This window comes from Phalangium opilio, unplaced genomic scaffold (assembly GCF_054372755.1).
Source record: "Phalangium opilio isolate 3A_F unplaced genomic scaffold, DU_Popi_V2 ptg000031l_1, whole genome shotgun sequence".
In the NCBI taxonomy this organism is placed as follows: Eukaryota; Metazoa; Arthropoda; class Arachnida; order Opiliones; family Phalangiidae; genus Phalangium; species Phalangium opilio.
The window spans coordinates 109,203-122,001 of record NW_028324158.1 but is presented as its reverse complement, the minus strand read 5'-3'; the positions used below and the strand labels follow the sequence as shown (position 1 = coordinate 122,001).

At 42.0% G+C, this 12,799-nt stretch overlaps 35 non-coding genes across 35 annotated transcripts; all 35 read left to right on the top strand.

Moving 5' to 3' along the window:
* Positions 1–49: 49 nt before the first annotated feature.
* TRNAW-CCA (transfer RNA tryptophan (anticodon CCA)) lies at positions 50–121 on the top strand. Its single transcript has one exon. It is a non-coding gene; the product is annotated as a tRNA-Trp (tRNA).
* Positions 122–184: 63 nt separating this feature from the next.
* Positions 185–256, top strand: TRNAW-CCA (transfer RNA tryptophan (anticodon CCA)). The gene has a single exon. It is a non-coding gene; the product is annotated as a tRNA-Trp (tRNA).
* Positions 257–595: 339 nt separating this feature from the next.
* Positions 596–667, top strand: TRNAW-CCA (transfer RNA tryptophan (anticodon CCA)). The gene has a single exon. It is a non-coding gene; the product is annotated as a tRNA-Trp (tRNA).
* Positions 668–871: 204 nt separating this feature from the next.
* TRNAW-CCA (transfer RNA tryptophan (anticodon CCA)) lies at positions 872–943 on the top strand. The gene has a single exon. It is a non-coding gene; the product is annotated as a tRNA-Trp (tRNA).
* Positions 944–1,010: 67 nt separating this feature from the next.
* On the top strand, positions 1,011–1,082 carry TRNAW-CCA (transfer RNA tryptophan (anticodon CCA)). Its single transcript has one exon. It is a non-coding gene; the product is annotated as a tRNA-Trp (tRNA).
* A 63-nt stretch (positions 1,083–1,145) lies between these two features.
* Positions 1,146–1,217, top strand: TRNAW-CCA (transfer RNA tryptophan (anticodon CCA)). The gene has a single exon. It is a non-coding gene; the product is annotated as a tRNA-Trp (tRNA).
* A 204-nt stretch (positions 1,218–1,421) lies between these two features.
* TRNAW-CCA (transfer RNA tryptophan (anticodon CCA)) lies at positions 1,422–1,493 on the top strand. Its single transcript has one exon. It is a non-coding gene; the product is annotated as a tRNA-Trp (tRNA).
* A 63-nt stretch (positions 1,494–1,556) lies between these two features.
* Positions 1,557–1,628, top strand: TRNAW-CCA (transfer RNA tryptophan (anticodon CCA)). The gene has a single exon. It is a non-coding gene; the product is annotated as a tRNA-Trp (tRNA).
* Positions 1,629–1,694: 66 nt separating this feature from the next.
* On the top strand, positions 1,695–1,766 carry TRNAW-CCA (transfer RNA tryptophan (anticodon CCA)). The gene has a single exon. It is a non-coding gene; the product is annotated as a tRNA-Trp (tRNA).
* A 63-nt stretch (positions 1,767–1,829) lies between these two features.
* TRNAW-CCA (transfer RNA tryptophan (anticodon CCA)) lies at positions 1,830–1,901 on the top strand. Its single transcript has one exon. It is a non-coding gene; the product is annotated as a tRNA-Trp (tRNA).
* Positions 1,902–2,106: 205 nt separating this feature from the next.
* TRNAW-CCA (transfer RNA tryptophan (anticodon CCA)) lies at positions 2,107–2,178 on the top strand. Its single transcript has one exon. It is a non-coding gene; the product is annotated as a tRNA-Trp (tRNA).
* A 205-nt stretch (positions 2,179–2,383) lies between these two features.
* TRNAW-CCA (transfer RNA tryptophan (anticodon CCA)) lies at positions 2,384–2,455 on the top strand. The gene has a single exon. It is a non-coding gene; the product is annotated as a tRNA-Trp (tRNA).
* A 67-nt stretch (positions 2,456–2,522) lies between these two features.
* On the top strand, positions 2,523–2,594 carry TRNAW-CCA (transfer RNA tryptophan (anticodon CCA)). The gene has a single exon. It is a non-coding gene; the product is annotated as a tRNA-Trp (tRNA).
* A 63-nt stretch (positions 2,595–2,657) lies between these two features.
* TRNAW-CCA (transfer RNA tryptophan (anticodon CCA)) lies at positions 2,658–2,729 on the top strand. Its single transcript has one exon. It is a non-coding gene; the product is annotated as a tRNA-Trp (tRNA).
* Positions 2,730–2,931: 202 nt separating this feature from the next.
* TRNAW-CCA (transfer RNA tryptophan (anticodon CCA)) lies at positions 2,932–3,003 on the top strand. The gene has a single exon. It is a non-coding gene; the product is annotated as a tRNA-Trp (tRNA).
* A 205-nt stretch (positions 3,004–3,208) lies between these two features.
* On the top strand, positions 3,209–3,280 carry TRNAW-CCA (transfer RNA tryptophan (anticodon CCA)). Its single transcript has one exon. It is a non-coding gene; the product is annotated as a tRNA-Trp (tRNA).
* A 3,514-nt stretch (positions 3,281–6,794) lies between these two features.
* Positions 6,795–6,866, top strand: TRNAW-CCA (transfer RNA tryptophan (anticodon CCA)). Its single transcript has one exon. It is a non-coding gene; the product is annotated as a tRNA-Trp (tRNA).
* A 477-nt stretch (positions 6,867–7,343) lies between these two features.
* TRNAW-CCA (transfer RNA tryptophan (anticodon CCA)) lies at positions 7,344–7,415 on the top strand. Its single transcript has one exon. It is a non-coding gene; the product is annotated as a tRNA-Trp (tRNA).
* A 202-nt stretch (positions 7,416–7,617) lies between these two features.
* On the top strand, positions 7,618–7,689 carry TRNAW-CCA (transfer RNA tryptophan (anticodon CCA)). The gene has a single exon. It is a non-coding gene; the product is annotated as a tRNA-Trp (tRNA).
* A 327-nt stretch (positions 7,690–8,016) lies between these two features.
* Positions 8,017–8,088, top strand: TRNAW-CCA (transfer RNA tryptophan (anticodon CCA)). The gene has a single exon. It is a non-coding gene; the product is annotated as a tRNA-Trp (tRNA).
* Positions 8,089–8,704: 616 nt separating this feature from the next.
* On the top strand, positions 8,705–8,776 carry TRNAW-CCA (transfer RNA tryptophan (anticodon CCA)). The gene has a single exon. It is a non-coding gene; the product is annotated as a tRNA-Trp (tRNA).
* A 327-nt stretch (positions 8,777–9,103) lies between these two features.
* Positions 9,104–9,175, top strand: TRNAW-CCA (transfer RNA tryptophan (anticodon CCA)). The gene has a single exon. It is a non-coding gene; the product is annotated as a tRNA-Trp (tRNA).
* Positions 9,176–9,243: 68 nt separating this feature from the next.
* On the top strand, positions 9,244–9,315 carry TRNAW-CCA (transfer RNA tryptophan (anticodon CCA)). Its single transcript has one exon. It is a non-coding gene; the product is annotated as a tRNA-Trp (tRNA).
* A 67-nt stretch (positions 9,316–9,382) lies between these two features.
* On the top strand, positions 9,383–9,454 carry TRNAW-CCA (transfer RNA tryptophan (anticodon CCA)). Its single transcript has one exon. It is a non-coding gene; the product is annotated as a tRNA-Trp (tRNA).
* A 335-nt stretch (positions 9,455–9,789) lies between these two features.
* On the top strand, positions 9,790–9,861 carry TRNAW-CCA (transfer RNA tryptophan (anticodon CCA)). The gene has a single exon. It is a non-coding gene; the product is annotated as a tRNA-Trp (tRNA).
* Positions 9,862–9,929: 68 nt separating this feature from the next.
* On the top strand, positions 9,930–10,001 carry TRNAW-CCA (transfer RNA tryptophan (anticodon CCA)). Its single transcript has one exon. It is a non-coding gene; the product is annotated as a tRNA-Trp (tRNA).
* Positions 10,002–10,068: 67 nt separating this feature from the next.
* TRNAW-CCA (transfer RNA tryptophan (anticodon CCA)) lies at positions 10,069–10,140 on the top strand. Its single transcript has one exon. It is a non-coding gene; the product is annotated as a tRNA-Trp (tRNA).
* A 474-nt stretch (positions 10,141–10,614) lies between these two features.
* TRNAW-CCA (transfer RNA tryptophan (anticodon CCA)) lies at positions 10,615–10,686 on the top strand. Its single transcript has one exon. It is a non-coding gene; the product is annotated as a tRNA-Trp (tRNA).
* Positions 10,687–10,891: 205 nt separating this feature from the next.
* TRNAW-CCA (transfer RNA tryptophan (anticodon CCA)) lies at positions 10,892–10,963 on the top strand. Its single transcript has one exon. It is a non-coding gene; the product is annotated as a tRNA-Trp (tRNA).
* A 60-nt stretch (positions 10,964–11,023) lies between these two features.
* On the top strand, positions 11,024–11,095 carry TRNAW-CCA (transfer RNA tryptophan (anticodon CCA)). Its single transcript has one exon. It is a non-coding gene; the product is annotated as a tRNA-Trp (tRNA).
* Positions 11,096–11,158: 63 nt separating this feature from the next.
* TRNAW-CCA (transfer RNA tryptophan (anticodon CCA)) lies at positions 11,159–11,230 on the top strand. The gene has a single exon. It is a non-coding gene; the product is annotated as a tRNA-Trp (tRNA).
* Positions 11,231–11,569: 339 nt separating this feature from the next.
* On the top strand, positions 11,570–11,641 carry TRNAW-CCA (transfer RNA tryptophan (anticodon CCA)). The gene has a single exon. It is a non-coding gene; the product is annotated as a tRNA-Trp (tRNA).
* Positions 11,642–11,845: 204 nt separating this feature from the next.
* Positions 11,846–11,917, top strand: TRNAW-CCA (transfer RNA tryptophan (anticodon CCA)). The gene has a single exon. It is a non-coding gene; the product is annotated as a tRNA-Trp (tRNA).
* A 611-nt stretch (positions 11,918–12,528) lies between these two features.
* TRNAW-CCA (transfer RNA tryptophan (anticodon CCA)) lies at positions 12,529–12,600 on the top strand. Its single transcript has one exon. It is a non-coding gene; the product is annotated as a tRNA-Trp (tRNA).
* Positions 12,601–12,668: 68 nt separating this feature from the next.
* On the top strand, positions 12,669–12,740 carry TRNAW-CCA (transfer RNA tryptophan (anticodon CCA)). The gene has a single exon. It is a non-coding gene; the product is annotated as a tRNA-Trp (tRNA).
* Positions 12,741–12,799: the final 59 nt, after the last annotated feature.

Below are 12,799 nucleotides of genomic sequence, written 5' to 3'. Positions count from 1 at the left end.
AAATTTAGTTTTTACGTTGTTTATAAACCAATTAAACCTTCGTAAAGGGGACTCGGTGGCGCAATGGTAGCGCGTCTGACTCCAGATCAGAAGGCTGCGTGTTCGAATCACGTCCGGGTCAAACAAATAATAAAGGTTAGTTTTTACGTTGTTTATAGAAATTCTACCAATTAAACCGTCAGGGGGCTCGGTGGCGCAATGGTAGCGCGTCTGACACCAGATCAGAAGGCTGCGTGTTCGAATCACGTCTGGGTCATAGAAATAATTAAAACTTAGTTTTTAAGTTGTTTATAGAATTCTACCAATTAAACTTCGTAAAGGGGGCTCGGTGGCGCAATAGTAGCGCGTCTGACTCCAGATCAGAAGGCTGCGTGTTGGAATCACGTCCGGGTCAAAGAAATAATAAAGATCAGTTTTTAAGTTGTTTTTAAAATTCTACCAATAAAACCTTCGTAATTGGGGCTCGGTGGCGCAATGGTAGCGCGTCTGACTCTAGAACAGAAGGCTGCGTGTTCGAAACACGTCCGGGTCAAACAAATAATAAAGGTTAGTTTTTACGTTGTGTATAGAAATTCTACCAATTAAACCGTCAGGGGGCTCGGTGGCGCAATGGTAGCGCGTCTGACACCAGATCAGAAGGCTGCGTGTTCGAATCACGTCTGGGTCAATGAAATAATTAAAACTTAGTTTTTAAGTTGTTTATAGAATTCTACCAATTAAACCTTCGTAAGGGGGCTCGGCGGCGAAATGGTAGTGCGTCTGACTCCAGATCAGTAGGCTTTGCGTTGGAATCACGTCCGGGTCAAAGAAATAATAAAAATCAGTTTTTAAGTTGTTTTTAAAATTCTACCAATAAAACCTTCGTAATGGGGGCTCGGTGGCGCAATGGTAGCGCGTCTGACTCCAGAACAGAAGGCTGCGTGTTCGAATCACGTCCGGGTCAAACAAATAATAAAATTTAGTTTTTACGTTGTTTATAGAAATTCTACCAATTAAACCTTCGTAAAGGGGACTCGGTGGCGCAATGGTAGCGCGTCTGACTCCAGATCAGAAGGCTGCGTGTTCGAATCACGTCCGGGTCAAACAAATAATAAAGGTTAGTTTTTACGTTGTTTATAGAAATTCTACCAATTAAACCGTCAGGGGGCTCGGTGGCGCAATGGTAGCGCGTCTGACACCAGATCAGAAGGCTGCGTGTTCGAATCACGTCTGGGTCATAGAAATAATTAAAACTTAGTTTTTAAGTTGTTTATAGAATTCTACCAATTAAACTTCGTAAAGGGGGCTCGGTGGCGCAATAGTAGCGCGTCTGACTCCAGATCAGAAGGCTGCGTGTTGGAATCACGTCCGGGTCAAAGAAATAATAAAAATCAGTTTTAAAGTTGTTTTTAAAATTCTACCAATAAAACCTTCGTAATGGGGGCTCGGTGGCGCAATGGTAGCGCGTCTGACTCCAGAACAGAAGGCTGCGTGTTCGAATCACGTCCGGGTCAAACAAATAATAAAGGTTAGTTTTTACGTTGTGTATAGAAATTCTACCAATTAAACCGTCAGGGGGCTCGGTGGCGCAATGGTAGCGCGTCTGACACCAGATCAGAAGGCTGCGTGTTCGAATCACGTCCGGGTCAAAGAAATAATAAAAATCAGTTTTTAAGTAGTTTTTAAAATTCTACCAATAAAACCTTCGAAATGGGGGCTCGGTGGCGCAATGGTAGCGCGTCTGACTCCAGAACAGAAGGCTGCGTGTTCGAATCACGTCCGGGTCAAACAAATAATAAAGGTTAGTTTTTACGTTGTGTATAGAAATTCTACCAATTAAACCGTCAGGGGGCTCGGTGGCGCAATGGTAGCGCGTCTGACACCAGATCAGAAGGCTGCGTGTTCGAATCACGTCTGGGTCAAAGAAATAATTAAAACTTAGTTTTTAAGTTGTTTATAGAATTCTACCAGTTAAACCTTCGTAAGGGGGGCTCGGCGGCGCAATGGTAGCGCGTCTGACTCCAGATCAGTAGGCTTTGTGTTGGAATCACGTCCGGGTCAAAGAAATAATAAAAATCAGTTTTTAAGTTGTTTTTAAAATTCTACCAATAAAACCTTCGTAATGGGGGCTCGGTGGCGCAATGGTAGCGCGTCTGACTCCAGAACAGAAGGCTGCGTGTTCGAATCACGTCCGGGTCAAACAAATAATAAAATTTATTTTTTACGTTGTTTATAGAAATTCTACCAATTAAAGCTTCGAAAAGGGGACTCGGTGGCGCAATGGTAGCGCGTCTGACTCCAGATCAGTAGGCTTTGTGTTGGAATCACGTCCGGGTCAAAGAAATAATAAAAATCAGTTTTTAAGTTGTTTTTAAAATTCTACCAATAAAACCTTCGTAATGGGGGCTCGGTGGCGCAATGGTAGCGCGTCTGACTCCAGAACAGAAGGCTGCGTGTTCGAATCACGTCCGGGTCAAACAAATAATAAAATTTAGTTTTTACGTTGTTTATAGAAATTCTACCAATTAAAGCTTCGAAAAGGGGACTCGGTGGCGCAATGGTAGCGCGTCTGACTCCAGAACAGAAGGCTGCGTGTTCGAATCACGTCCGGGTCAAACAAATAATAAAGGTTAGTTTTTACGTTGTGTATAGAAATTCTACCAATTAAACCGTCAGGGGGCTCGGTGGCGCAATGGTAGCGCGTCTGACACCAGATCAGAAGGCTGCGTGTTCGAATCACGTCTGGGTCAAAGAAATAATTAAAACTTAGTTTTTAAGTTGTTTTTAAAATTCTACCAATAAAACCTTCGTAATGGGGGCTCGGTGGCTTAATGGTAGCGCGTCTGACTCCAGAACGGACGGCTGCGTGTTCGAATCACGTCCGGGTCAAACAAATAATAAAGGTTAGTTTTTACGTTGTGTATAGAAATTCTACCAATTAAACCGTCAGGGGGCTCGGTGGCGCAATGGTAGCGCGTCTGACACCAGATCAGAAGGCTGCGTGTTCGAATCACGTCTGGGTCAAAGAAATAATTAAAACTTAGTTTTTAAGTTGTTTATAGAATTCTACCAGTTAAACCTTCGTAAGGGGGGCTCGGCGGCGCAATGGTAGCGCGTCTGACTCCAGATCAGTAGGCTTTGTGTTGGAATCACGTCCGGGTCAAAGAAATAATAAAAATCAGTTTTTAAGTTGTTTTTAAAATTCTACCAATAAAACCTTCGTAATGGGGGCTCGGTGGCGCAATGGTAGCGCGTCTGACTCCAGAACAGAAGGCTGCGTGTTCGAATCACGTCCGGGTCAAACAAATAATAAAATTTAGTTTTTACGTTGTTTATAGAAATTCTACCAATTAAAGCTTCGAAAAGGGGACTCAGTGGCGCAATGGTAGCGCGTCTGACTCCAGAACATCTCTATACTCGGGATCTTGGCGTTTAGCCGCCTTACCCGTCTGGTTTCTACCACGTTCAACATCTCTATACTCGAGATCTTGGCGTTTAGCCGCCTTACCCGTCTGGTTTCTACCACGTTCAACATCTCTATACTCGAGATCTTGGCGTTTAGCCGCCTTACAAGTCTGGTTTCTAGCACGTTCAACATCTCTAAACTCGGGATCTTGGCGTTTAGCAGCCTTACAAGCCTGGTTTCTATCACGTTCAACATCTCTATACTCGGGATCTTGACGTTTAGCCGACTTATACAATTGGTTTCTGGCACGTTCTCTTTCCCTATAATTTGGATCTTGGCGTTCAGTAGCCTTACTTATCTGATTTCTTACACGTTCGCTTGCTTTATACCTTTCATCAACCCTTATTAATTTCTTGGTAAATATACCACCCTGATTTTCAATTTCACAATGTGACTCATTCTCTCGCTTTTTCCCCTTACCTAGCGACTCTCTCTTATTGCGTTCTTCATTTTGTCTCAAGATTCTTAATCTTTCTAAGGGATAGACATTACCATGGGACGTACAAGGTACTTGTTCATCGCCCTCGATTATTTCACTAATATTAGCATTATCATTTTGTACATTATTGGGTTCCTCATTAATAGATATGCCTACGCTTACAGTACTTTCAATAGAGCTTTTATTTAATGCATCATCTTTCGCAGAATCATGGCCAACTGGCCTCGCGGTAGGACCAAAATTGGGTTTGCTAGATCCTGTTCCCGAAACAGCCTTTTTTCAGCTGCTAACACTCTTCTCCTTTCATTTTCTCGTTTCCTAATTTCAGGATCTGACCTTTTTGCCCTCATTCTTTCCCTCGCTTTACGTTTCCTGATTTCCTCTTTACTTAAATTATTATCTTCCTCCATTTTATTATTCATTTTATTATTCAGTTAAATACTCACAAAGATCCGCAAAAGCAATCCCCTTGCAAGACTCTGTAACGTTTGAAATATTATTTTCCGAAGAAAGTTATTACAGAAGATTGAATTATAAAGTACTACCTTTGAAATTCAAATAAAGAATGATAAAAGTGCGTAAAAAAGGTCTTTCACAAATAGGGGGCGTATAAACTAAACAGCATTTGTTTATATTTAAAAAATATACATTGCCAATAACACTTTTTAGACACAATAGTGGAAGTTTTAGTCTCATTTAAAACATGTAAAACAATTATCTCAACAACAATACCTAGCAATCTTAGCACCAAAATATTTTTTGATACAAAATAAATGTTCTATATTCTTCATTTTTGAAAATATATTTTTAAGCGTTTTTTATGATTACTCTCTACACCTACACTTATCTAACAAGGAGTATAAATCCACAAGTGGAAGCGGTGTTTTTATTGAAAATATATATTTTTAAGCGTTTATCATTACGCTCTACAGCTACACTAATCTTACACAAACAAGGAGTACTATAAACCCACTACTGGAAGCGGTATTTTTATTCAAACGTAAAACAATTTCGCTTAAGCTTAACATCTCTAGGAATCGGTAAAAATGTCTCTATCACTCCTCGGTAACTGTATGCGCAGGATTTTACGACATTGTAACTCAAATTCATCTGATTATGTTTTAACAAGGTTAAATCTAACTGGGAATAAGATGAAAGGAGTAGAAGCTTATCGGTATTAGGAAATATGAAATTTTATCTTAACAGTTCGTTAAATCATAAGTTTATAACGAAAAAACGCGGAAGGGGAAAACGAGCAGACAACAGCGAATTTTGGGGGTGCCAAAGTTGAACTTCCACTCGAAACGCAATGAGAAAGTGGATAAAATAATGCCATCAGCTATTTAACTGCGTCGATATATTTAACGACTTGACCCATGACATGCCCTTAACACTGGCTTCTATGAATCCTATTTATTCTTGGATGCTAGGAAACTTGGTAGACGTAACAAGTACCAAGTACCCAAGCATCCTTCAATAAACGTCTGGCAACATTGTGGTACGCATGGTACAACTAAAAAATAGGATGTGTATTTATCTTTCGACTCACTCCAAGCCGTTAAGCCCTCATTACAGAGGATTTGAAACACTATCGTAATTCATAGTGTCTCGAATCTCTACGTTCCTGTCCGTTATGAACAGTGCTGAGAGAATGATACATCAGAAAGAGCCATTCAAATCGAATTGCCGAAAATATTATCCATATTTTCATTTCATATTACAAAGAAAATAAATTATTATGGTTCTGTGAGGAGCTTCCTATTTTGGTTGTTGTTTTCAAAAATATATCGCAAAGCACAGGCCTTGATGGATACAGGAGGCAATGATTTATCGACTTCGGTACTTGAGAGGTTTATCTTTAATATTTAAATAAATATAATTATTTTTAATTATTTTAATCGCCAGTAAATAACTTTAAAAATAGTTAAATCGTTTAAAATAAAGTTGTTCCTATTATCTTTCGAAACTTTGCTAATATTGACGTTTAAAGTGAAGGGTACCCCTCTTGCCCGCTTTTTTCAAATTTTGGGATATATATACGATTCGTTTCCATTATAATAATAGATAAAAACGCATTCGCGTGAACCGATGGTGGAAGCCCTGCCATTGGGAGGCTAGACGTTTCTCGTAACCCTAGCCGATCGCCGCGTATATCTTGAAACCAATAATAGATAAAAACGCATTCGCGTGAAACGATGGTGGAAGCCCTGCCATTGGGAGGCTAGACGTTTCTCGTAACCCTAGCCGATCGCCGCGTATATCTTGAAACCAAACGGTGACGAAGGAAAAGAAGCCGGAATGGACTGACTGGCGTCTATGTGGAATGGACAAAGACCTGAAGATGGTGGTTCATAGAAGCTGGTGTCAATGTGGAATTGACGAAGAACAGAAGATGGTGGTGCATAGAAGCTGGTGCAAGGTGAAATTGACGAAGATCAGAAGATGTTTGTGCTAGGAAGCTAGCAAGTACAGACTAGTGTCCATGTGGAGTGGACGAAAACCAAAGCTGGTGGTGTTGGAACTCAAGTAGAATAGCCAGGGGAGACAAACCCAAATTTCCGTGAACTGTCAATGCAGTCCGGAAATTGGGAACACGTTTGCTCCGATACGCAAACTGCGAACGCGGTCACGTGGGGTCTGACAGACAGAAAGACAGACAGACACACAGACACGGCCGGTGTAATACCTCTCCGTGACATACGTCACTCGGATTGGTAAAAATCAGTTTTTAAGTGTTTTTTAAAATTCTACCAATTTAACCTTCGTTCAGGGGGCTCGGTGGCGCAATGGTAGCGCTTCTGAAACCAAATCAGAAGGCTGCGTGTTCGAATCACGTCCGGGTCAAAGAGAGAATAAAAGTCAGTTTTTAAGTTGTTTTCAGAATTCTACCAATTAAACCTTCGTAAAGGGGGCTCGGTGGCGCAATGGTAGCGCGTCTGACTCCAGAACAGAAGGCTGCGTGTTCGAATCACGTCCGGGTCGAACAAATAATAAAGGTTAGTTTTTACGTTGTTTATAGAAATTCTACCAATTAAACCTTCGTAAAGGGGACTCGGTGGCTCAATTGTAGCGCGTCTGACTCCAGATCAGAAGGCTGCGTTTTCGAATCATGTCCGGGTCAAACAAATAATAAAGGTTAGTTTTTACATTGTTTATAGAAATTCTACCAATTAAACCGTCAGGGGGCTCGGTGGCGCAATGGTAGCGCGTCGGACACCAGATCAGAAGGCTGCGTGTTCGAATCACGTCTGGGTCAAAGAAATAATTAAAACTTAGTTTTTAAGTTGTTTATAGAATTCTACCAATTAAACTTCGTAAAGGGGGCTCGGTGGCGCAATAGTAGCGCGTCTGACTCCAGATCAGAAGGCTGCGTGTTGGAATCACGTCCGGGTCAAAGAAATAATAAAAATCAGTTTTTAAGTTGTTTATAGAATTCTACCAATTAAACTTCGTAAAGGGGGCTCGGTGGCGCAATAGTAGCGCGTCTGACTCCAGATCAGAAGGCTGCGTGTTCGAATCACGTCCGGGTCAAACAAATAATAAAATTTAGTTTTTACGTTGTTTATAGAAATTCTACCAATTAAACCTTCGTAAAGGGGACTCGGTGGCGCAATGGTAGCCCGTCTCACTCCAGATCAGAAGGCTGCGTGTTCGAATCACGTCCGGGTCAAACAAATAATAAAGGTTAGTTTTTACGTTGTTTATAGAAATTCTACCAATTAAACCGTCAGGGGGCTCGGTGGCGCAATGGTAGCGCGTCTGACACCAGATCAGAAGGCTGCGTGTTCGAATCACGTCTGGGTCAAAGAAATAGTTAAAACTTAGTTTTTAAGTTGTTTATAGAATTCTACCAATTAAACTTCGTAAAGGGGGCTCGTTGGCGCAATAGTAGCGCGTCTGACTCCAGATCAGAAGGCTGCGTGTTGGAATCACGTCCGGGTCAAAGAAATAATAAAAATCAGTTTTTAAAATTCTACCAATAAAACCTTCGTAATGGGGGCTCGGTGGCGCAATGGTAGCGCGTCTGACTCCAGAATAGAAGGCTGCGTGTTCGAATCACGTCCGGGTCAAACAAATAATAAAGGTTAGTTTTAAGTTGTGTATAGAAATTCTACCAATTAAACCGTCAGGGGGCTCGGTGGCGCAATGGTAGCGCGTCTGACACCAGATCAGAAGGCTGCGTGTTCGAATCACGTCTGGGTCAAAGAAATAATTAAAACTTAGTTTTTAAGTTGTTTTTAAAATTCTACCCAATAAAACCTTCCTAATGGGGGCTCGGTGGCGCAATGGTAGCGCGTCTGACTCCAGAAAAGAAGGCTGCGTGTTCGAATCACGTCCGGGTCAAACAAATAATAAAATTTAGTTTTTACGTTGTTTATAGAAATTCTACCAATTAAACCTTCGTAAAGGGGACTCGGTGGCTCAATTGTAGCGCGTCTGACTCCAGATCAGAAGGCTGCGTTTTCGAATCATGTCCGGGTCAAACAAATAATAAAGGTTAGTTTTTACATTGTTTATAGAAATTCTACCAATTAAACCGTCAGGGGGCTCGGTGGCGCAATGGTAGCGCGTCGGACACCAGATCAGAAGGCTGCGTGTTCGAATCACGTCCGGGTCAAACAAATAATAAAATTTAGTTTTTACGTTGTTTATAGAAATTCTACCAATTAAACCTTCGTAAAGGGGACTCGGTGGCGCAATGGTAGCCCGTCTCACTCCAGATCAGAAGGCTGCGTGTTCGAATCACGTCCGGGTCAAACAAATAATAAAGGTTAGTTTTTACGTTGTTTATAGAAATTCTACCAATTAAACCGTCAGGGGGCTCGGTGGCGCAATGGTAGCGCGTCTGACACCAGATCAGAAGGCTGCGTGTTCGAATCACGTCTGGGTCAAAGAAATAGTTAAAACTTAGTTTTTAAGTTGTTTATAGAATTCTACCAATTAAACTTCGTAAAGGGGGCTCGGTGGCGCAATAGTAGCGCGTCTGACTCCAGATCAGAAGGCTGCGTGTTGGAATCACGTCCGGGTCAAAGAAATAATAAAAATCAGTTTTTAAAATTCTACCAATAAAACCTTCGTAATGGGGGCTCGGTGGCGCAATGGTAGCGCGTCTGACTCCAGAATAGAAGGCTGCGTGTTCGAATCACGTCCGGGTCAAACAAATAATAAAGGTTAGTTTTAAGTTGTGTATAGAAATTCTACCAATTAAACCGTCAGGGGGCTCGGTGGCGCAATGGTAGCGCGTCTGACACCAGATCAGAAGGCTGCGTGTTCGAATCACGTCTGGGTCAAAGAAATAATTAAAACTTAGTTTTTAAGTTGTTTTTAAACTTCTACCCAATAAAACCTTCCTAATGGGGGCTCGGTGGCGCAATGGTAGCGCGTCTGACTCCAGAACAGAAGGCTGCGTGTTCGAATCACGTCCGGGTCAAACAAATAATAAAATTTAGTTTTTACGTTGTTTATAGAAATTCTACCAATTAAACCTTCGTATAGGGGACTCGGTGGCGCAATGGTAGCGCGTCTGACTCCAGATCAGAAGGCTGCGTGTTCGAATCACGTCCGGGTCAAACAAATAATAAAGGTTAGTTTTTACGTTGTTTATAGAAATTCTACCAATTAAACCGTCAGGGGGCTCGGTGGCGCAATGGTAGCGCGTCTGACACCAGATCAGAAGGCTGCGTCTTCGAATCACGTCTGGGTCAAAGAAATAATTAAAACTTAGTTTTTAAGTTGTTTATAGAATTCTACCAATTAAACTTCGTAAAGGGGGCTCGGTGGCGCAATAGTAGCGCGTCTGACTCCAGAATAGAAGGCTGCGTGTTCGAATCACGTCCCGGTCAAACAAATAATAAAGGTTAGTTTTAAGTTGTGTATAGAAATTCTACCAATTAAACCGTCAGGGGGCTCGGTGGCGCAATGGTAGCGCGTCTGACACCAGATCAGAAGGCTGCGTGTTCGAATCACGTCTGGGTCAAAGAAATAATTAAAACTTAGTTTTTAAGTTGTTTTTAAACTTCTACCCAATAAAACCTTCCTAATGGGGGCTCGGTGGCGCAATGGTAGCGCGTCTGACTCCAGAACAGAAGGCTGCGTGTTCGAATCACGTCCGGGTCAAACAAATAATAAAATTTAGTTTTTACGTTGTTTATAGAAATTCTACCAATTAAACCTTCGTATAGGGGACTCGGTGGCGCAATGGTAGCGCGTCTGACTCCAGATCAGAAGGCTGCGTGTTCGAATCACGTCCGGGTCAAACAAATAATAAAGGTTAGTTTTTACGTTGTTTATAGAAATTCTACCAATTAAACCGTCAGGGGGCTCGGTGGTGCAATGGTAGCGCGTCTGACACCAGATCAGAAGGCTGCGTCTTCGAATCACGTCTGGGTCAAAGAAATAATTAAAACTTAGTTTTTAAGTTGTTTATAGAATTCTACCAATTAAACTTCGTAAAGGGGGCTCGGTGGCGCAATAGTAGCGCGTCTGACTCCAGATCAGAAGGCTGCGTGTTGGAATCACGTCCGGGTCAAAGAAATAATAAAGATCAGTTTTTAAGTTGTTTTTAAAATTCTACCAATAAAACCTTCGTAATTGGGGCTCGGTGGCGCAATGGTAGCGCGTCTGACTCTAGAACAGAAGGCTGCGTGTTCGAATCACGTCCGGGTCAAACAAATAATAAAGGTTAGTTTTTACGTTGTGTATAGAAATTCTACCAATTAAACCGTCAGGGGGCTCGGTGGCGCAATGGTAGCGCGTCTGACACCAGATCAGAAGGATGCGTGTTCGAATCACGTCTGGGTCAATGAAATAATTAAAACTTAGTTTTTAAGTTGTTTATAGAATTCTACCAATTAAACCTTCGTAAGGGGGGCTCGGCGGCGCAATGGTAGCGCGTCTGACTCCAGATCAGTAGGCTTTGCGTTGGAATCACGTCCGGGTCAAAGAAATAATAAAAATCAGTTTTTAAGTTGTTTTTAAAATTCTACCAATAAAACCTTCGTAATGGGGGCTCGGTGGCGCAATGGTAGCGCGTCTGACTCCAGAACAGAAGGCTGCGTGTTCGAATCACGTCCGGGTCAAACAAATAATAAAATTTAGTTTTTACGTTGTTTATAAACCAATTAAACCTTCGTAAAGGGGACTCGGTGGCGCAATGGTAGCGCGTCTGACTCCAGATCAGAAGGCTGCGTGTTCGAATCACGTCCGGGTCAAACAAATAATAAAGGTTAGTTTTTACGTTGTTTATAGAAATTCTACCAATTAAACCGTCAGGGGGCTCGGTGGCGCAATGGTAGCGCGTCTGACACCAGATCAGAAGGCTGCGTGTTCGAATCACGTCTGGGTCATAGAAATAATTAAAACTTAGTTTTTAAGTTGTTTATAGAATTCTACCAATTAAACTTCGTAAAGGGGGCTCGGTGGCGCAATAGTAGCGCGTCTGACTCCAGATCAGAAGGCTGCGTGTTGGAATCACGTCCGGGTCAAAGAAATAATAAAGATCAGTTTTTAAGTTGTTTTTAAAATTCTACCAATAAAACCTTCGTAATTGGGGCTCGGTGGCGCAATGGTAGCGCGTCTGACTCTAGAACAGAAGGCTGCGTGTTCGAAACACGTCCGGGTCAAACAAATAATAAAGGTTAGTTTTTACGTTGTGTATAGAAATTCTACCAATTAAACCGTCAGGGGGCTCGGTGGCGCAATGGTAGCGCGTCTGACACCAGATCAGAAGGCTGCGTGTTCGAATCACGTCTGGGTCAATGAAATAATTAAAACTTAGTTTTTAAGTTGTTTATAGAATTCTACCAATTAAACCTTCGTAAGGGGGCTCGGCGGCGAAATGGTAGCGCGTCTGACTCCAGATCAGTAGGCTTTGCGTTGGAATCACGTCCGGGTCAAAGAAATAATAAAAATCAGTTTTTAAGTTGTTTTTAAAATTCTACCAATTAAACCTTCGTAATGGGGGCTCGGTGGCGCAATGGTAGCGCGTCTGACTCCAGAACAGAAGGCTGCGTGTTCGAATCACGTCCGGGTCGAACAAATAATAAAGGTTAGTTTTTACGTTGTTTATAGAAATTCTACCAATTAAACCTTCGTAAAGGGGACTCGGTGGCTCAATTGTAGCGCGTCTGACTCCAGATCAGAAGGCTGCGTTTTCGAATCATGTCCGGGTCAAACAAATAATAAAGGTTAGTTTTTACATTGTTTATAGAAATTCTACCAATTAAACCGTCAGGGGGCTCGGTGGCGCAATGGTAGCGCGTCGGACACCAGATCAGAAGGCTGCGTGTTCGAATCACGTCTGGGTCAAAGAAATAATTAAAACTTAGTTTTTAAGTTGTTTATAGAATTCTACCAATTAAACTTCGTAAAGGGGGCTCGGTGGCGCAATAGTAGCGCGTCTGACTCCAGATCAGAAGGCTGCGTGTTGGAATCACGTCCGGGTCAAAGAAATAATAAAAATCAGTTTTTAAGTTGTTTATAGAATTCTACCAATTAAACTTCGTAAAGGGGGCTCGGTGGCGCAATAGTAGCGCGTCTGACTCCAGAATAGAAGGCTGCGTGTTCGAATCACGTCCGGGTCAAACAAATAATAAAGGTTAGTTTTAAGTTGTGTATAGAAATTCTACCAATTAAACCGTCAGGGGGCTCGGTGGCGCAATGGTAGCGCGTCTGACACCAGATCAGAAGGCTGCGTGTTCGAATCACGTCTGGGTCAAAGAAATAATTAAAACTTAGTTTTTAAGTTGTTTTTAAACTTCTACCCAATAAAACCTTCCTAATGGGGGCTCGGTGGCGCAATGGTAGCGCGTCTGACTCCAGAACAGAAGGCTGCGTGTTCGAATCACGTCCGGGTCAAACAAATAATAAAATTTAGTTTTTACGTTGTTTATAGAAATTCTACCAATTAAACCTTC